We start from the raw sequence: 22,940 nt of genomic DNA on the forward strand, positions 1-22,940 counted from the left end.
ACATTTTGTTATACAGTTATCAGTATGATTTATTTCATTTTCTGCAGGAGAGTGAGGTTGTGGGCGTGCTGGAGCCCTCCTGCACCCTGGCGTTCCTTGACCTCGGGTGGGCGGGGTCAACAAGAGGGCGGGTCACCATCCGGCTGACCCCTGACACTCCGCTGGCCAGACAGTTTGTGTTGTTGTGTACGGGCCAGCGGTGCCACACCTACCGCAACACTAAACTGTTGTGGGTGGGGAACAAGGGTGAGCCGGAGGAGTGGGTGGAGGGCGGAGACTACGAGAGTAATGATGGTAAGGGAGGAGCCCCACTGCTGCCTGACCTCCAGGGGCAGTACCGGAGGTCTGACCAGGCAGGATCTGTATCGGCCTTGTATGGGCCGGGGGGTCCAAGGAGTGCCCAGTTCGTCATCACCACCAGGGACCGCCAGGATGGTGACCAGTGGCCATATGTCTTCGGTGATGTGGTGAGCGGCCTGGATGTGGTGAGGGCAGCCGTCAACCACAGTGACATTACGGAGGTGACTGTGGTGGACTGTGGTGTTGTGCTGCCACTCTAGTTCACTGTACCACCACCATCACTACTGTGGTGTTGTGCTGCCACTCTAGTTCACTGTACCATCACTACTGTGGTGTTGTGCTGCCACTCTAGTTCACTGTACCATCACTACTGTGGTGTTGTGCTGCCACTCTAGTTCACTGTACCACCACCATCACTACTGTTGTGTTGTGCTGTGACTCTAGTTCACTGTACCATCACTATCACTACTGTCGTGTTGTGTTGCCACTCTAGTTCACTGTACCATCACTACTGTGGTGTTGTGCTGCCACTCTAGTTCACTGTACCACCACCATCACTACTGTGGTGTTGTGCTGCCACTCTAGTTCACTGTACCACCACCATCACTACTGTGGTGTTGTGCTGCCACTCTAGTTCACTGTACCACCACCATCACTACTGTGGTGTTGTGCTGCCACTCTAGTTCACTGTACCACCGCCATCACTACTGTGGTGTTGTGCTGCCACTCTAGTTCACTGTACCACCACCATCACTACTGTGGTGTTGTGCTGCCACTCTAGTTCACTGTACCACCACCATCACTACTGTGGTGTTGTGCTGCCACTCTAGTTCACTGTACCACCACCATCACTACTGTGGTGTTGTACTGCCACTCTAGTTCACTGTACCACCACCATCACTACTGTGGTGTTGTGCTGCCACTCTAGTTCACTGTACCACCACCATCACTACTGTGGTGTTGTGCTGCTACTCTAGTTCACTGTTCCATCACCATCACTACTGTGGTGTTGTGCTGCCACTCTAGTTCACTGTACCATCACTACTGTGGTGGTGTGCTGCCACTCTACTTCACTGTACCATCACCATCACTACTGTAGTGTTGTGCGGCCACTCTAGTTCACTGTACCACCACCATCACTACTGTTGTTGTGCTGCCACTCTAGTTCACAGTACCATTACCATCACTACTGTGGTGTTGTGCGGCCACTCTAGTTCACTGTACCATCACTACTGTGGTGTTGTACTGCCACTCTAGTTCACTGTACCACCACCATCACTACTTTGGTGTTGTGCTGCCACTCTAGTTCACTGTACCACCACCATCACTACTGTGGTGTTGTGCTGCCACTCTAGTTCACTGTACCATCACTACTGTGGTGTTGTGCTGCCACTCTAGTTCACTGTACCATCACCATCACTATTGTGGTGTTGTGCTGCCACTCTACTTCACTGTACCATCACCATCACTACTGTGGTGTTGTGCTGCCACTCTACTTCACTGTACCATCACTATCACTACTGTGGTGTTGTGCTGCCACTCTACTTCACTGTACCATCAACATCACTACTGTGGTGTTGTGCTGCCACTCTAGTTCACTGTACCACCACTATCACTACTGTGGTGTTGTGCTACCACTCTAGTTCACAGTACCATTACCATCACTACTGTGATGTGCTGCCACTCTAGTTCACTGTACCATCACTACTGTGGTGTTGTGCTGACACTCTAGTTCACTGTACCACCACCATCACTACTGTGGTGTTGTGCTGCCACTCTAGTTCACTGTACCACCACCATCACTACTGTGGTGTTGTGCTGCCACTCTACTTCACTGTACCACCACCATCACTACTGTGGTGTTGTGCTGCCACTCTAGTTCACTGTACCATCACTACTGTGGTGTTGTGCTGCCACTCTAGTTCACTGTACCATCACTACTGTGGTGTTGTGCTGCCACTCTACTTCACTGTACCATCAACATCACTACTGTGGTGTTGTGCTGCCACTCTACTTCACTGTACGATCACCATCACTACTGTGGTGTTGTGCTGCCACTCTACTTCACTGTACCATCACCATCACTACTGTGGTGTTGTGCTGCCACTCTACTTCACTGTACGATCACCATCACTACTGTGGTGTTGTGCTGCCACTCTACTTCACTGTACCACCACCATCACTACTGTGGTGTTGTGCTGCCACTCTAGTTCACTGTACCATCACTACTGTGGTGTTGTGCTGCCACTCTAGTTCACTGTACCATCACTACTGTGGTGTTGTGCTGCCACTCTACTTCACTGTACCATCAACATCACTACTGTGGTGTTGTGCTGCCACTCTACTTCACTGTACGATCACCATCACTACTGTGGTGTTGTGCTGCCACTCTACTTCACTGTACCATCACCATCACTACTGTGGTGTTGTGCTGCCACTCTACTTCACTGTACCATCACCATCACTACTGTGGTGTTGTGCTGCCACTCTACTTTACTGTACCATCACCATCAATCACTACTGTGGTGTTGTGCTGCCACTCTACTTCACTGTACCATCACCATCACTACTGTGGTGTTGTGCTGCCACTCTAGTTCACTGTACCATCACTACTGTGGTGTTGTGCTGCCACTCTAGTTCACAGTACCATTACCATCACTACTGTGGTGTTGTGCTGCCACTCTAGTTCACTGTACCACCACCATCACTACTGTGGTGTTGTGCTGCCACTCTAGTTCACTGTACCACCACTATCACCATCACTCCTGCATCACCATGGACTGCGTGTTTTGATGACAATGTAATTTAAGGACACCTTCATCACTATATCATCATAACTTCACTATTTTTGGTATTTAACACTTTGGTATTTATACTTTGGTATTTTATTCCTGACAATCATGGCTGTATCACCATCAATGCTATATCTTCCCAGTACTGTAACCTATTATTGCTGTATCACTATAGCTTCACTATCACCTCTATATATCACCATCACCTCAGTGCTCACACTTGGGGTCATATACTGACCATGTTGAGTAACAAATTGTTGGTGTCACTATATGACAGCTGTAGACACTGTTATATCACCAACAGCTCACTATCACATAACACTGTCACTGCTACACCAACATCATATCACTTTCTCTGCATAATCACCTCACTGATATTTCCTCCTTACATTCACTGATATATCACTATCACTGCTACAGCACCACTGCTGCTATATCACCATCACTCATATCACCATCACCTCAATATCACTGCTTTATCACTACTATACTATCACTGCTATATCGCCTCACTATCACAGCTATATTACCATCACCTCCATATCACTGTCATATCACCACCTCAGTATCACTATCACAATATCACTTATATTACTATCACTGCTATATCACCATCACCTCACAATCACTCAGGTGTGGTGTGATATTACCATACTGGTCCATGTTGTGTTGTGATATTACCATACTGGACCATGGTGTGTTGTGATATTACCATACTGGACCATGGTGTGTTGTGATTTTTCCATACTGGACCATGTTGTGTTGTGATATTACCATACTGGTCCATGGTGTGTTGTGATATTACCATACTGGTCCATGGTGTGTTCTGATATTACCATACTGGTCCATGGTGTGTTGTGATATTACCATACTGGTCCGTGGTGTGTTGTGGTATTACCATACTGGACCATGGTGTGTTGTGATATTACCATACTGGACCATGGTGTGTTGTGATATTACCATACTGGTCCATGGTGTGTTGTGATATTACCATACTGGTCCATGGTGTGTTCTGATATTACCATACTGGTCCATGGTGTGTTGTGATATTACCATACTGGTCCATGGTGTGTTGTGATATTACCATACTGGTCCATGGTGTGTTGTGGTATTACCATACTGGTTCATGGTGTGTTGTGATATTACCATACTGGTCCATGGTGTGTTGTGATATTACCATACTGGTCCATGGTGTGTTGTGGTATTACCAATTACCATACTGGTCCATGGTGTGTTGTGATATTACCATACTGGTCCATGGTGTGTTGTGATATTACCATACTGGTCCATGGTGTGTTGTGATATTACCATACTGGTCCATGGTGTGTTGTGGTATTACCATACTGGTCCATGGTGTGCTGTGATATTACCATACTGGACCATGGTGTGTTGTGATATTACCATACTGGTCCATGGTGTGTTGGGATATTACCATACTGGTCCATGGTGTGTTGTGATATTACCATACTGGACCATGGTGTGTTGTGATATTACCATACTGGACCATGGTGTGTTGTGATATTACAATACTGGTCCATGGTGTGTTGTGATATTACCATACTGGTCCATGGTGTGTTGTGGTATTACCATACTGGTCCATGGTGTGTTGTGATATTACCATACTGGACCATGGTGTGTTGTGATATTACCATACTGGTCCATGGTGTGTTGTGATATTACCATACTGGACCATGGTGTGTTGTGATATTACCATACTGGACCATGGTGTGTTGTGATATTACCATACTGGTCCATGGTGTGTTGTGATATTACCTTACTGGACCATGGTGTGTTGTGATATTACCATACTGGTCCATGGTGTGTTGTGATATTACCATACTGGTCCATGGTGTGTTGTGATATTACCATACTGGACCATGGTGTGTTGTGATATTACCATACTGGTCCATGGTGTGTTGTGATATTACCATACTGGACCATGGTGTGTTGTGATATTACCATACTGGTCCATGGTGTGTTGTGATATTACCATACTGGACCATGGTGTGTTGTGATATTACCATACTGGACCATGGTGTGTTGTGATATTACCATACTGGTCCATGGTGTGTTGTGATATTACCATACTGGTCCATGGTGTGTTCTGATATTACCATACTGGTCCATGGTGTGTTCTGATATTACCATACTGGTCCATGGTGTGTTGTGATATTACCATACTGGTCCATGGTGTGTTGTGGTATTACCATACTGGTTCATGGAGTGTTGTGATATTACCATACTGGTCCATGGTGTGTTGTGATATTACCATACTGGTCCATGGTGTGTTGTGGTATTACCAATTACCATACTGGTCCATGGTGTGTTGTGATATTACCATACTGGTCCATTTTGTGTTGTGATATTACCATACTGGTCCATGGTGTGTTGTGATATTACCATACTGGTCCATGGTGTGTTGTGGTATTACCATACTGGTCCATGGTGTGTTGTGATATTACCATACTGGACCATGGTGTGTTGTGATATTACCATACTGGTCCATGGTGTGTTGGGATATTACCATACTGGTCCATGGTGTGTTGTGATATTACCATACTGGACCATGGTGTGTTGTGATATTACCATACTGGACCATGGTGTGTTGTGATATTACAATACTGGTCCATGGTGTGTTGTGATATTACCATACTGGTCCATGGTGTGTTGTGGTATTACCATACTGGTCCATGGTGTGTTGTGATATTACCATACTGGACCATGGTGTGTTGTGATATTACCATACTGGTCCATGGTGTGTTGTGATATTACCATACTGGACCATGGTGTGTTGTGATATTACCATACTGGTCCATGGTGTGTTGTGATATTACCTTACTGGACCATGGTGTGTTGTGATATTACCATACTGGACCATGGTGTGTTGTGATATTACCATACTGGTCCATGGTGTGTTGTGATATTACCATACTGGACCATGGTGTGTTGTGATATTACCATACTGGTCCATGGTGTGTTGTGATATTACCATACTGGACCATGGTGTGTTGTGATATTACCATACTGGACCATGGTGTGTTGTGATATTACCATACTGGTCCATGGTGTGTTGTGATATTACCATACTGGTCCATGGTGTGTTGTGATATTACCATACTGGTCCATGGTGTGTTGTGGTATTACCATACTGGTCCATGGTGTGTTGTGATATTACCATATTGGACCATGGTGTGTTGTGATATTACCATACTGGTCCATGGTGTGTTGTGATATTACCATACTGGACCATGATGTGTTGTGATATTACCATACTGGTCCATGGTGTGTTGTGATATTACCATACTGGACCATGGTGTGCTGTGATATTACCATACTGGTCCATGGTGTGTTGTGATATTACCATACTGGACCATGGTGTGTTGTGATATTGCCGTACTGGTCCATGGTGTGTTGTGATATTACTATACTGGTCCATGGTGTGTTGTGATATTACCATACTGGACCATGGTGTGTTGTGATATTACCATACTGGTCCATGGTGTGTTGTGATATTACCATACTGGACCATGGTGTGTTGTGATATTACCATACTGGTCCATGGTGTGTTGTGATATTACCATACTGGACCATGGTGTGTTGTGATATTACCATACTGGACCATGGTGTGTTGTGATATTACCATACTGGACCATGGTGTGTTGTGATATTACCATACTGGTCCATGGTGTGTTGTGATATTACCATACTGGTCCATGGTGTGTTGTGGTATTACCATACTGGACCATGGTGTGTTGTGATATTACCATACTGGTCCATGGTGTGTTGTGATATTACCATGCTGGACCATGGTGTGTTGTGATATTACCATACTGGTCCATGGTGTGTTGTGATATTACCATACTGGACCATGGTGTGTTGTGATATTACCATACTGGTCCATGGTGTGTTTTGATATTACCATACTGGTCCATGGTGTGTTGTGATATTACCATACTGGACCATGGTGTGTTGTGATATTACCATACTGGTCCATGGTGTGTTGTGATATTACCATACTGGTCCATGGTGTGTTGTGATATTACCATACTGGTCCATGGTGTGTTGTGATATTACCATACTGGACCATGGTGTGTTGTGATATTACCATACTGGTCCATGGTGTGTTGTGATATTACCATACTGGACCATGGTGTGTTGTGATATTACCATACTGGTCCATGGTGTGTTGTGATATTACCATACTGGTCCATGGTGTGTTGTGATATTACCATACAGGACCATGGTGTGTTGTGATATTACCATACTGGTCCATGGTGTGTTGTGATATTACCATACTGGTCCATGGTGTGTTGTGATATTACCATACTGGTCCATGGTGTGTTGTGATATTACCATACTAGTCCATGGTGTGTTGTGATATTACCATACTGGACCATGGTGTGTTGTGATATTACCATACTGGACCATGGTGTGTTGTGATATTACCATACTGGACCATGGTGTGTTGTGATATTACCATATGGGTGTGAGGTGGTGTTATGACCACACATACACCAGTATGATCATACTGTAGCTGGTGTATGATGTGCTCAAACTGTATAGTGATGTCTTGGCTGATTAGCCTAGTATCACGAATATTAATTTATGTAGTTATTCTTTTTTCGATAACACACTAGTATTAAATGTGTATTACCAATGTATTCCATATATATCTATGTATATTATATTTCTGTACCATAAGTCCTTGCTATGTATTTGTGGATATGTATTAGAAGTCTAGTGAATAGCAGTAGCCTAATGTCATGTAGCTTGAAAAACATCCGTATATGCTTATATTATGGAATGCTACATAATGCTGTATAGGAAATATTATGTGAACTATGATGGAGAATGTATAAATTTAGGTCTCGGATGTATTACTGTCATGTATACTGTGTAATTTCCCTTTCATTATTGTTCATTACATTGTCCTCTAACATTAAATTAGATTATGGCACTGTGAGATATATACCATATGAACATAGTTTTGATACACACATGTATATATATATACTTTATATTGTATTCATTTATACTTATGTATAATGGCTGGCGGACAGACGTCTTGAAATCCTCCCTTAACCCCTCCTCCCCTCTCCCGCCAGTGTTACCATGTCTTGCTAATATGAATTCTTTGTTCACATATTTTTATATCATGATATAATTTTTAATGTCCTGAATTATTGATATGTATTATTATGTAAGGTTGTGTATTATAGTCTTTATTTTGTTGATATATGAATTAGAAGTGCTTGATCGAGATATGTCTGTATATGAGCGCATGTGTTGCCGCTACGGTCCGGGTTTTGTGACCTTATTTGTGTCATTTGACTGCTAGGATATTTGTCATGTTGCAGTAATGTATACCATGGATCAGTTCTACCATTGTGCATCCTTTATACCAGGTGATAGGTGCTGTTATATATCTTAGTGAGGTGGGTACCTGAGGATCTTAAGAGATGCCATTGTGCTGTATATGATATTGATTCCTCATACCTCATTTGTTAATGGTTGTGACACCCCCACCACCACCCTGTATTGGTATTAACAGCATAATAGGCGCTAGTGTCCCACTGCGCCACGATAGAGCCTGGCGTCAGCTAGTGCTGATTGTATGCAGTTTTGAGACCTGTTGATGATCATGCCCAGCTTTGAGAAGCTGGATAAATCATTGTGTGAGAGTTTATAGATTGTATTCTTTTTTATGTTATGTTCACTTATGTTAATGCCCAGTAAACTGGTATATGTTTTGTTAGCCTTTCACTCCCCTAGATACTTATTGATATTTGGCAAGTCTATGTTTTCCATTGATCTCCATTGAAGCCTGACCAGGATTTTCACACAATTCCCCCATGCACTCTGGCTGTCATCTAGGAATGTTCTATCTCTGATGCGTCTCTTTTAATACACAGAGTAATGACACTAACAAGTGATTAACCCCCATGCACTTTGTCAGAGTGCATGGGGGGGGGGGGAATTGTGTGAAAATCCTGGTCCGGCTTCAGTAGAAGCCTCGGAAAACCCTCGTGTGTTCTGCAGAACTCCAGATTGCAGTCCTTTTCTATGTCGTGGCCTGATTGTCTGGGGCATGAAAATACCCACCACAATGGTTCGAATCCTCATCACGGCTCCTAAGGATTTTCTCACTAATTTAATTATTCCCATCCTGATTAGTAACAATATGTATTCGAGAAATAGTGACGGGCTTTAATTACTCTCGGTTCACTTCCACACCTGCAGAGGTAGGAAATAAACTCCTAAGTCAAAAAATAGAACATTTAATACAAATAAATGACGATGGCAAATATTGATATTAACTGAGGCTGGACCCACAACCCCTCAGTGTACTCTTCTTGAACTCTCCTCAACACTCCCGTTACACCATGTCACAAACATGTTGTTAATTATCTTATATCACACGTGACTGTCTCCTCTGTAACTGAGGTGAACCTTTGGTCAAAACTGTACATATGTCTAATGTGCTCATTTATTTATTTATATACAAGAAGGTACATTGGGTTTGAGGATACATAGCATGGTATTTACAATCTTGTAAAGCCACTAGTAAGTGCAGCGTTTCGGGCAGACTGTACGTGCAGCGTTCCATGTGTTCAATATCTTCACCTTATGACATTCACTTCCAGGCCAAAACTGTACATACAACTAATGTCCCCATGAGCTCAATATCTTCACCACATAACCTTCACTTCCTGGGCAAAAATAGTTACCAATAAATCAACATATGGTCAAACACTCCACATGATGGACAACAATAAATGGGTACACTAACTTGCACATATATGTTTAATATTGGTAAGTCCCTTGACGATTGTTCATCAATAACATTCCCTGAGGTAATTAAGATCAGCCATTCTCGACACCAAGACAAAAGAATATTACATGCATGGAAAGGTATGAGCAGTTGGTCATAGGAGACACTGCTAACGACCCGTTGTTGAGTGCCTTAAACACTCCACTGGGATGTTGGGGCAATGTTTACACTGATGCATCTGGCAGCGTGGCGCCTCCCTTGCTGGCTGAGACCCAGTAACAGTCTGGGCTTCACACTCTCCTCCAAATATATCAACCCAGCCTCTTGTTTACACACTGCTTTTGTAACTGTGTGCACCTGTGTACTGCTGTGTAACTGTGTGCACCTGTGTACTGCTGTGTACCTATGTGCACCTGTGTACTGCTGTGTAACTATGTGCACCTGTGTACTGCTGTGTAACTGTGTGCACCTGTGTACTGCTGTGTAACTATGTGCACCTGTGTACTGCTGTGTAACTATGTGCACCTGTGTACTGCTGTGTAACTATGTGCACCTGTGTACTGCTGTGTAACTATGTGCACCTGTGTACTGCTGTGTAACTATGTGCACCTGTGTACTGCTGTGTAACTATGTGCAGCTGTGTACTGCTGTGTAACTATGTGCACTGTGTACTGCTGTGTAACTATGTGCACCTGTGTACTGCTGTGTAACTATGTGCACCTGTGTGCTGCTGTGTAACTATGTGCACCTGTGTACTGCTGTGTAACTATGTGCACCTGTGTACTGCTGTGTAACTATGTGCAGCTGTGTACTGCTGTGAACTATGTACACCTGTGTACTGCTGTGTAACTATGTGCACCTGTGTACTGCTGTGTAACTATGTGCACCTGTGTACTGCTGTGTAACTATGTGCACCTGTGTACTGCTGTGTAACTATGTGCAGCTGTGTACCTTTGTCCACCTGTGTACTGCTGTGTAACTATGTGCACCTGTGTACTGCTGTGTAACTATGTGCACCTGTGTACTGCTGTGTAACTATGTGCACCTGTGTACTGCTGTGTAACTATGTGCACCTGTGTACTGCTGTGTAACTATGTGCACCTGTGTACTGCTGTGTAACTATGTGCACCTGTGTACTGCTGTGTAACTATGTGCACCTGTGTACTGCTGTGTAACTGTGTGCACCTGTGTACTGCTGTGTAACTATGTGCAGCTGTGTACTGCTGTGTAACTGTGTGCACCTGTGTACTGCTGTGTAACTGTGTGCACCTGTGTACTGCTGTGTACCTATGTCCACCTGTGTACTGCTGTGTAACTATGTGCACATGTGTACTGCTGTGGGAGTGGACGGGGGTAGAGGGAAAGACCCGGCTTAAAAAAGGTGAAACGTATAAGAGTCAATATCTTCACTAGTTTATAATCCCATCTCCACCATTCTAGTTCTCTTCACACAATGGGACTTATATAATGCCAATCCTGATCTCAAAAGCTTCATAGAAGGTTGTAACAGAACCCATGAGCACCACACCAGAAATAAAATAAAATAAAATAAAATTTTTATTTAGGTAAGGTACATACATACAATAAATTTTTACAAAGATTGGTTGACTTATAGGTAGAGCTAGAACATACAATGCCTAAAGCCACTATTACGCAAAGCGTTTCGGGCATGATAAACTTAAATGACAAGCTTAATACTAATTGAGCATAATGAGTAGAATGAAAACATAGATGAAAAAGCAGAACAAATACAATTATGTCGACAAACAGCGCTCTTTAAAAAAAACAGACATTGGTTGACAATAGAAGGGTAAGGTAGGTTACAGGGAATTTATTAGGTATAGCTTCGTTTTTAACTTAAACTGGTTGAGAGAGGTACAGTCTTTAACATGGTTGGGAAGGCCATTCCACATTCTGGGCCCCTTGATTTGTAGAGCATTTCTAGTTTGATTAAGTCGTACTCTAGGAATATCAAAACTGTATTTATTTCTGGTGTGGAGCTCATGGGTTCTGTTACAACCTTCTATGAAGCTTTTGAGATCAGGATTGGCATTATAGTTTAGCGTTTTATATATGTATAATACACATGAGAGAATGTGCAGTGACTTATTTATTTATTTATTTATTTATTTATGCATATACAAGAATGTACATAAGGAATGTGAGGATACAAATATGGTAATTACAGTCTTGTAAAGCCACTAGCACGTGCAGCGTTTCGGCAGGTCCTTAATCTAAAAAATTTTAAGGAGGTAAATACTTGCAAAATTTATAGACAAAAAAATGATAACAGATTACATGAAATGAAAAAAAAAAAAAGAAGATGAGAGAAAATTGTAGGTACAGTATATATAAGCACAATAGGTAGCTAAGATTGATTGCAATGACAGCTTAAAATGGTAGTTGACAACAAATTGGTAGGCACAATACAGCAGAAACAATATAAGATTGATTGCAATGACAGCTTGAATAGTAGTTGACAAAAATTGGTAGTCACAATATAGCATATGGCTAGCACATAAAAGAAGACAGCAATGAACACAATGATGAGGTTGTTTGATATTACATAAAAATTAGGAGATTGGGTAACACTAGGTACAGAGCAAATTTAAAGCTCAGTGTAGGAAACTAAGAAGATGAAGTTAGGTACTTTTTGGTTTTGCTTTTAAATAAGGCAAAAGTTTTACAGTTTTTCAATTCACTAGGGAGTGAGTTCCATAGACTAGGTCCCTTAATTTGCATAGAGTGTTTACACAGATTAAGTTTGACCCTGGGGATATCAAAGAGATATTTATTTCTGGTGTGGTGATAATGGGTCCTATTACATCTGTCCAGGGAGAGTTTCAGAGCATGGTTTGCATTTAAGAACAGGGTTTTGTAAATGTAGTTGACACAAGAGAATGTGTGGAGGGAGTTAATATTTAGCAAGTTTAGGGATTTAAACAAGGGAGCTGAGTGTCGTCTGAAAGCAGAGTTAGTTATTATTCTGATAGCAGATTTTTGCTGTGTGATGATGGGCTTAAGGTGGTTTGCAGTGGTAGACCCCCATGCACAGATACCATAATTAAGATAGGGGTAGATTAGTGCATAATATAGTGAGAGGAGAGCAGAGTTAGGAACATAATATCTGATTTTGGAGAGTATACCAACTGTCTTAGAGACTTTCTTAGTTATGTGTTGAATGTGGGTGCTGAAGTTGAGTCTCTTGTCTAGGAATAGGCCAAGAAACTTGCCATCATTTTTATTACTGATGTTAATGTTGTCTATCTGTAGCTGAATTGCATTTGATGATTTGCTTCCAAATAAGATGTAGTAAGTCTTTTCGATGTTTAATGTTAGTTTGTTCGTTGACATCCATAAGTGGACTTTTTTTAATTCATTATTCACAACATTATTTAGTGTATGTGGGTTGAGGTTTGAGTAGATAAGGGTAGTATCGTCAGCAAACAATATAGGTTTGAGAATATTAGAGACATTAGGCAGATCGTTTATATATATAAGAAATAGAAGAGGTCCTAAGATGCTGCCCTGTGGCACTCCAACGGTAATTGGTAGAGGGAAGAAGTTGTATCATTGATGGTTACATATTGGTGTCTGTCACGAAGATAGGATCGGATGTAGTTAAGGGCAAGGCCTCGGATTCCATAATGCTGGAGTTTAAGTAAGAGGTAGTTGTGATTAACAGTATCAAAGGCTTTTCTTAGGTCAATGAAGAGTCCAATCGGAAACTCATTTTTGTCAAGGGCTGAGTAGATAATGTCAAGGAGACTAATGATTGCATCATTGGTGCTCTTTTGGGACCGGAAGCCAAACTGGCAGGGGCTGAGTATGTCGAATTTTACGAGGTAGGAATAGAGCTGTTTGTAAATAATTTTTTCAAATATTTTTGATAGAATGGGTAGATTTGATATTGGTCTATAATTGTTTATGTCCGCCGGATTGCCTCCTTTATGGACTGGCGTTACTCTTGCTTTTTTGAGGATATCAGGGAAGGTGTGATACTCTATAGATTTGTTGAACAGTAGTGCTATGGGTGGGGCAAGGGCATGGGAGGCTCTCTTGTACACAATGGACGGAATTTCACTGGTGTTCCCAGCCTTGGTTTTTAGAGAATGTATGATGGACACAACATCTGCCGGGCTGATTGGTGAAAGGAGAAGAGAGTTTGGATAGCTGCCAGAGAGATATGTGTTAATATGTGTCTGAGTCTGTGGGATTTTACTGGCAAGATTAGCACCAACCGATGAAAAGAAACTATTAAATTCATTTGCCATTTCTAAATCAGTTGACGGTATATCCCCATCCTTGTAGAGTTTTATTTGGTTATGTGAGTGTTGTTTAGTTCCTAGGATACTAGAGATAGTTTTCCAAGTGCTTTTCATGTTGCCTTTTGCTTCATTGAATCTATTCACATAATATGCAAGTTTTGCCTTTCTTATGATACTGGTAAGCATTGATGAGTACCTTTTAGCTACTTCCTTTGAAACTAGACCAATCCTAACTTTCTTTTCATATTCATGTTTCTTGTTGATTGAGTTGAGAATGCCACTTGTGAGCCATGGATTGTTTAATCTTTTGTCAGTTACTTGCTTGGTAAGAAGGGGACAATGAAGGTTGTAGAGGCTTAGAGTTTTGGAGAGGAAGAGGTTAGCCAATGAGTTTATATCATGGGTATTATTGAATTCAGAATCCCAGTTAATATTGTAAAGTGCCTCTGTAAGATTGTCAAAAGCTGATTCACTGTGTAGCCTAAATGAAAGTTTCTTGCTTTTTGGTGGTGTTATGTCCATGTTCGCTATGAGAAATGTAGGATAGTGGTCAGTTGTTCTGTCGTAGATTATACCAGATACAAGGGGAGCTGTTATGTTTGTCCATATGTGGTCCAAGGTAGTGGCTGATGTTTGAGTGACTCGGGTAGGTTTGGTGATTGTGGGGATTAGCATACAGGAGTTCATGCTGTTAAGGAAATAGTCAACTTGAGAGCAATTTTGTTGACCCAGGTCAATATTAAAATCTCCTCCCAGAATGATGTGGTTTTTGTTGAGATTGTTGTTTATAATAAGATTCCTTAGGTTGTCTGAGAAAGAAGCTATGTTAGTATTGGGAAATCTATAGATGGCTCCAATAGTCAAAGAGGATTTAAGGGATTTAATTGTAAACTGAGCAAAAGTATATTCACAGTAGTCATCTCTGTCACTAATAACACTGTTGCAGATAAATGTATCTCGGTAATATATAGCTGTGCCACCACCTTTTTTATTAGGCCTACAGTTATGAATGGCTTTATAACCAGCTAAGTTGTAGAGTTGGGTATAGTCTTTATTTAGCCAAGTTTCTGTTAAAATAATGAACGATAGGTTAGTACCTAGTGCTGTGAGTAATGCATTTAAATCGTCAAAATGTTTACCAAGTGATCTAACATTTTGGTTGTAAACTGATAGACAGGTGCTATTTTGGAGTTTGTTTTTAGCCTGGTGTGCTGTGAAATACTTACAATAATGATGATCAATGTGTTGGTTGGTATAGATATGAGACAGAAGATTTTGATCAGGATCAATATCAGTGTGCATAGAGATGCAGAGGGATCACGATACAAGATACACGATAAAGCAAAACACAAGAATAAGAGCAGATACAATAAAATAGTAACAATTTAGAAGTAAAATAAAGATCCAATAGATAGCCAGGGAGGACACAGAAGTTACATAAAATAAAACACAAAAAATCAGTAGAGACTGACAATATAAATGTAAAATAAAAAATAATAAGAAAAATAATAATCATAAAAAAATGATCTTGAAGATAATTAGCTTAGTAATGGTTAATTAACAGGGTAATAAAAAGCCCTAGGTTTAGTGACAAGGGGATTAACTAAGAACAAATAATTAAGAGTATAAAACAGGCAAAGATGACAAACAAAAAATAAAGTAAAAATTAAAATAAAAATAAAAATAAACACCTTTGGAAAGGAAAGGCAGAGCTTAAGTACACTTTGGTTGTATGTGAGACTACAAATTATGTTCTGGTTATTCAGCTGATATCCCACAGTCATCCAGGAAAGAAGTGAGGTGTGCTTCAGTGGTTATGACATAAGTTTTTCCAGAGTCAGTCTTCCTAGCTATTATTTTACCATCGCGCACAAAACAATGTTTAATAGCAGTGGATCTATTGCGAATTCCACGTAGTTTAAATAAGAGATTTTGTCTGAATCTGGTAAGACATTCGTTCACATAAACCTTGGATTTCCTAGCGACTGCAGCAGTGATAAGGTCTGACTTGCGGGAGCAGCTATCTAACTTCACGCGTATCCTTCTGTTGTTTGCACCAGATGATTTGGTACCCACTCTATAAGCTGACTTAATGTCTCTTGCTTCGATTGAATAATTCAACTTAGTACGCAATTCCTGGATCACGATGGCAGTACAGTCTTCTCTGTCAGTTTCATGGAGAAAATCCTGTGATGAGATGATGACAGAATCAAGGAGCTTAAGTTGGTCTGATTCGTCTTGGGTTGCAGTGTGTTGCTGTTGTAGGGAGTTAAAGTGGTTCTCTAACTTTTGTAACATCTCTTCTTGCTTCTTAGAGGTTTCTGCTGGTTTAAAGTTAGTAACCGAGATCCGAAGAGAGCTTAATTCATGTTCGAGGTGGCCGACTCTGGCAGACAGATCTTGGTTAGCCTTGTGCATTGCCAAAGCATCACTCTGAAGCTTCATTATCAGGTCCGACTGCTCTCGGATTATAGACTTTTGGTCATCATGTATTTGAGTCAATAATCTGAGCCATGGATTATCAGCGGGACGCTTAAAGTCAGTACATGGGGAGGCAGCTCGTTTAAGTTGCTCCATATGGTTACATAACTGTTGTAAGGCTCGAGTCAGTGACGACGCTTCAATCAGCTGGGAAGGTTTGTTATTGTTGACGCAGGGAGGGTCGGTACTCCCCCCGGTAGCCCCTAAGGGGGAGACAGCCGCATTATTCCTGTTGCTAGCTTGGCTGGTTGGGTTCATCCTGATAGGTGTGCTATCATTCTTTACGGCCTTGCCGAGCTTAGAATTGTTTAGCATGGTAGCAGCAGAGATGTATGCAGCAGATGGGGTAGACTTGTTGATATGGCAGCAGCAAACGTCAGGTTAGCTTCCTCCAGGGAGCAACACTAATGAGGTCGAGATGAGGTAGTAGGTTAGGTTTTGTCGAATATTTCGGTCACATTTAGGTCACTGGGTACTTAGCTGCCTTCTGGGGTTGTTACATCATGTTAGGGATGTTGTGGGCTCAAGGAGCAGCTGATAAAGTTGGAGGGGGAGCAGGGTCGTCAGGAGCGGATGAGCGTTCGAGCGTGCATCCATACTAGACCTATACTAGCTATACTAGACCTTGGAATTTATATATTTTGTTTAACTTTATTTTTTCAGACTATAAAGTTGTTAGTACTATATACTTCACTTCCGACTATAAAGAGTCTATAATTATGACTATAATTAAGAATTCAGACTATAAAGTGATCAGTAAGTACTATTATGTAATGACTTAGTACGTCAACGTTTGTACTATGGAGCATATACAACAACTACTGTGTAAACAGGAGGATGGGTCGCGACGTTGACATACTGTGCCGTTCTCTGTTGTGTTAGGATAAGGTCACTTACGCGCGAGAGTTTGTTGACGTTGGCAGACTTGAGGAGGACGGGCTGGATCACGGGGCCAAGTGTGACATCGCTGTCAAGTGTGTTATGTCGGTCTTGTCTGAGGTCAACCCCTAGAGTTGGCCTAAATAATCGCCCCCGGGTGGGCTCGAACCACCAACCTTTCGGTTAACAGCCGAACGCGCTAACCAATTGTGCCACGGAGGCTCGAGGAACGTACTAAACAAATTTGTAATAAGGCGGAATTACTTAGATATCGAAGTGTAATAATTATCTGAGATCTTTTCCTGATGATGATAATTCCTATAGTGTCTTAATGCCTAAAGTAACCTTGTGTCTAGTGGTCACGACGGAGACGGGAAGTCGGCAGCTTGTCAATGGTTCCTCCATTTTTCCTAAGTTTCCTCCTTTATTTCCCTAATTTTCCTCCTTTCCCCCCACAAAAAAGAGTAACAACAACAAAAAAGACTCTGGGGTTGGAGTCCCTGTGCCTTCTTGTACCAACTTCCAGGTTAACTCCGGAGCTGGAGCCCCCTGGGGGCAGTTCCTTGTTGCCTTCAACCTCGTTCTGACAGTTCCTGTGACGGCGCTGGAACCTGTCTTATTGGTGTTTGCCTTTCCAATTGAGACGATCGGTGATGTGGAGAGGGGGGACCTGCTGCATAGGTGACAGCTTCTTCCCCGTATCAACCTACCCTGGCTTTGTGCCCTGGAGAGGCCACTCCAGACCGACAACCAGAGCACAACTCCATAGTCTCCTGAGACAGATGGACGCCTACTACTTGGATGGTCCACCAGTTTTTACACTCTTGTAAAGCCACTAGCACGTATTGCGTCTCGGGCAGGTAATTTATCCTAATACGGCTAAGTCCTAAGATTGATATTAATTTTAATTATTAACTCCGGAATACGACCCGTCAAATAATTTCACTGCTGGGTGAAGAGAGGAGTAAAGTTAAGGATTGGAACCCAGTCAATCCTCTCCGGCCAGGATACGAACTCAGACTAAATTGTTCGCGAAGTGCGGGGGCTAGTGTTTCACCACTGCGCCACGGGGATTGCATGCACGGGTACCAGTCATTGAAAGTTGCACAACAATTGGGAACTCTAATAAGAAAGTCAACTTTACTTTCAAGGAAAATAAAGTTACTGAACTGTAAACATCTCTGGTGCGGCCACATTTGGACTGCTGTATCAAGCATAGAGGCCTCAGCTTCAGAACATATCTGCTTTGGAGAAAGTACAACACAGAGCGACAAAAAGCGTCTCAGAACTAAATCGGCTCCCATACCAGGAACGGTTGAGGGCCCCAGGACTAACACAGCAAGCCAGACGGGGCATGGCGGCTCCCATACCAGGAACGGTTGAGGGCCCCAGGACTAACACAGCAAGCCAGACGGGGCATGGTGGCTCCCATACCAGGAACGGTTGAGGGCCCCAGGACTAACACAGCAAGCCAGACGGGGCATGGTGGCTCCCATACCAGGAACGGTTGAGGGCCCCAGGACTAACACAGCAAGCCAGACGGGGCATGGTGGCTCCCATACCAGGAACGGTTGAGGGCCCCAGGACTAACACAGCAAGCCAGACGGGGCATGGTGGCTCCCATACCAGGAACGGTTGAGGGCCCCAGGACTAACACAACAAGCCAGACGGGGCATGGTGGCTCCCATACCAGGAACGGTTGAGGGCCCCAGGACTAACACAGCAAGCCAGACGGGGCATGGTGGCTCCCATACCAGGAACGGTTGAGGGCCCCAGGACTAACACAGCAAGCCAGACGGGGCATGGTGGCTCCCATACCAGGAACGGTTGAGGGCCCCAGGACTAACACAGCAAGCCAGACGGAGCATGGTGGCTCCCATACCAGGAACGGTTGAGGGCCCCAGGACTAACACAGCAAGCCAGACGGGGCATGGTGGCTCCCATACCAGGAACGGTTGAGGGCCCCAGGACTAACACAGCAAGCCAGACGGGGCATGGTGGCTCCCATACCAGGAACGGTTGAGGGCCCCAGGACTAACACAGCAAGCCAGACGTGGCATGGTGGCTCCCATACCAGGAACGGTTGAGAGCCCCAGGACTAACACAGCAAGCCAGACGGGGCATGGTGGCTCCCATACCAGGAGCGGTTGAGGGCCCCAGGACTAACACAGCAAGCCAGACGGGGCATGGTGGCTTCCATACCAGGAACGGTTGAGGGCCACAGGACTAACACAGCAAGCCAGACGGGGCATGGTGGCTCCCATACCAGGAACGGTTGAGGGCCCCAGGACTAACACAGCAAGCCAGACGGGGTATAGCGGCTCCCATACCAGGAACGGTTGAGGGCCCCAGGACTAACACAGCAAGCCAGACAGGGCATGGTGGCTCCCATACCAGGAACGGTTGAGGGCCCCAGGACTAACACAGCAAGCCAGACGTGGCATGGTGGCTCCCATACCAGGAACGGTTGAGGGCCCCAGGACTAACACAGCAAGCCAGACGGGGCATGGCGGCTCCCATACCAGGAACGGTTGAGGGCCCCAGGACTAACACAGCAAGCCAGACGGGGCATGGTGGCTCCCATACCAGGAACGGTTGAGGGCCCCAGGACTAACACAGCAAGCCAGACGGGGCATGGTGGCTCCCATACCAGGAACGGTTGAGGGCCCCAGGACTAACACAGCAAGCCAGACGGGGCATGGTGGCTCCCATACCAGGAACGGTTGAGGGCCCCAGGACTAACACAGCAAGCCAGACGGGGCATGGTGGCTCCCATACCAGGAACGGTTGAGGGCCCCAGGACTAACACAGCAAGCCAGACGGGGCATGGTGGCTCCCATACCAGGAACGGTTGAGGGCCCCAGGACTAACACAGCAAGCCAGACGGGGCATGGTGGCTCCCATACCAGGAACGGTTGAGGGCCACAGGACTAACACAGCAAACCACAGCATACAGAAGAGTGTACAATATACAGAACAGCGAACAGTATACAGAACAGCGTACAGTACACAGGACAGTATACAGAAGTGTTCAGTATACAGAAGAGTGTACAGCATACAGTATGCAGAACGGCGTACAGTATACAGAGCAGTGTACAGTATACAGAACCCTGTACAGTATACAGAACCCTGTGCAGTATACAGAACAGTGTACAATATACAGAACAGTGTACAGTATACAGAACCTCGTACAGTATACAGAACACTGTACCAATAATCCTGTCCAATAACGATGGTCAGCTTTCAGCCACTGATACTGCTATTGAATTCAATAGGTTCTTCTCATCCATTGGGTCATCCCTTGCTAATGATATTCCATCTTCCAGTACTAATGTTCAGGACTATCTTACAGGTAACTACCCACAGTCTCTGTACCTAACGCCCGCTAATTCCACTGATGTAAATGAGGTAATCCTTTCCCTTAAGACCAAGTCTACTGCCCTTTCGGAGATACCAATTCTAATCCTGCCTAACTTGTCTAAAATATTTGAAAAACTAATCTACAAGCAGCTTTACTCCTATCTAACCAAACACAATATACTTAGCTCATGTTAATATGGCTTTAGACCCCCAAAAAAGCATTAACGATGCACTTATTAGTACGATTAACTTGATACATGCAGCTCTTGATAAAAATGAGTTCCCTGTTGGGTTAGTTATTGGCCTTGCCCTTGATTACATCCGATCCTATCTTAGTGACAGACACCAATATGTAACCATCAATGATACAACTTCTTCCACTCTACCAATTACCGTTGGAGTGCCACAGGGCAGCATCTTAGGACCTCTTCTATTTCTTATATATATAAACGATCTGCCTAATGTCTCTAATATTCTCAAACCTATATTGTTTGCTGACGATACTACCCTTATCTACTCAAACCTCAACCCACATACACTAAATAATGTTGTGAATAATGAATTAAAAAAAGTCCACTTATGGATGTCAACGAACAAACTAACATTAAACATCGAAAAGACTTACTACATCTTATTTGGAAGCAAATCATCAAATGAAATTCAGCTACAGATAGACAACATTAACATCAGTAATAAAAATGATGGCAAGTTTCTTGGCCTATTCCTAGACAAGAGACTCAACTTCAGCACCCACATTCAACACATAACTAAGAAAGTCTCTAAGACAGTTGGTATACTCTCCAAAATCAGATATTATGTTCCTAACTCTGCTCTCCTCTCACTATATTATGCACTAATCTACCCCTATCTTAATTATGGTATCTGTGCATGGGGGTCTACCACTGCAAACCATCTTAAGCCCATCATCACACAGCAAAAATCTGCTATCAGAATTATAACTAACTCTGCTTTCAGACAACACTCAGCTCCCTTGTTTAAATCCCTAAACTTGCTAAATATTAACTCCCTCCACACATTCTCTTGTGTCAACTACATTTACAAAACCCTGTTCTTAAATGCAAACCATGCTCTGAAACTCTCCCTGGACAGATGTAATAGGACCCATTATCACCACACCAGAAATAAATATCTCTTTGTTATCCCCAGTGTCAAACTTAATCTGTGTAAACACTCTATGCAAATTAAGGGACCCAGTCTATGGAACTCACTCCCTAGTGAATTGAAAAACTGTAAAACTTTTGCCTTATTTAAAAGCAAAACCAAAAAGTACCTAACTTCATCTTCTTAGTTTCCTACACTGAGCTTTAAATTTGCTCTGTACCTAGTGTTACCCAATCTCCTAATTTTTATGTAGTGTCAAACAACCTTATCATTGTGTTCATTGCTGTCTTCATTTATGTGCTAGCCATATGCTGTATTGTGACTACCAATTTTTGTCAACTACCATTCAAGCTGTCATTGCAATCAATCTTATATTGTTTCTGCTGTATTGTGCCTACCAATTTGTTGTCAACTACCATTTTAAGCTGTCATTGCAATCAATCTTAGCTACCTATGTGCTTTAATATACTGTACCTACAATTTTCTCTCATCTTTTATTTATTTATTTTTTTTTTCATTTCATGTAATCTGTTATCATTTTTTTGTCTATAAATTTTGCAAGTATTTACCTCCTTAAAATTTTCTTAGATTAAGGACCTGCCCGAAACGCTGCGCGTGCTAGTGGCTTTACAAGACTGTAATTACCATATTTGTATCCTCACATTCCTTATGTACATTCTTGTATATGCATAAATAAATAAATAAATAAATTTGTGGACCTGCGTAAGGCTTTTGACACTGTCAACCACTAAAACCTTCTTTTTAAATTACATCATTGTGAAGTCAGAGGTCACTCCTTGCAGTACCTTCAATCTTACCTTACTGACAAGCTCTAGTATGTTTTTGTGAATAATTCAATTTCTTCCACCCTACCTATCAACATTGGTGTTCCTTAGTTCCTGGTGCATACTTGGCCCTCTCCTCTTTCTCATCTACATTAATGACCTTCCAAATGCCTCTCAGCAC

General features: G+C 42.9%; 1 non-coding gene across 1 annotated transcript; it reads right to left on the reverse strand.

Moving 5' to 3' along the window:
• Positions 1 to 17,640: 17,640 nt before the first annotated feature.
• Positions 17,641 to 17,714, reverse strand: TRNAN-GUU (transfer RNA asparagine (anticodon GUU)). Its single transcript has one exon. It is a non-coding gene; the product is annotated as a tRNA-Asn (tRNA).
• Between the last annotated feature and the right edge of the window lie 5,226 nt (positions 17,715 to 22,940).

This window comes from Procambarus clarkii, chromosome 38 (assembly GCF_040958095.1).
Source record: "Procambarus clarkii isolate CNS0578487 chromosome 38, FALCON_Pclarkii_2.0, whole genome shotgun sequence".
Classification (NCBI taxonomy): domain Eukaryota; kingdom Metazoa; phylum Arthropoda; class Malacostraca; order Decapoda; family Cambaridae; genus Procambarus; species Procambarus clarkii.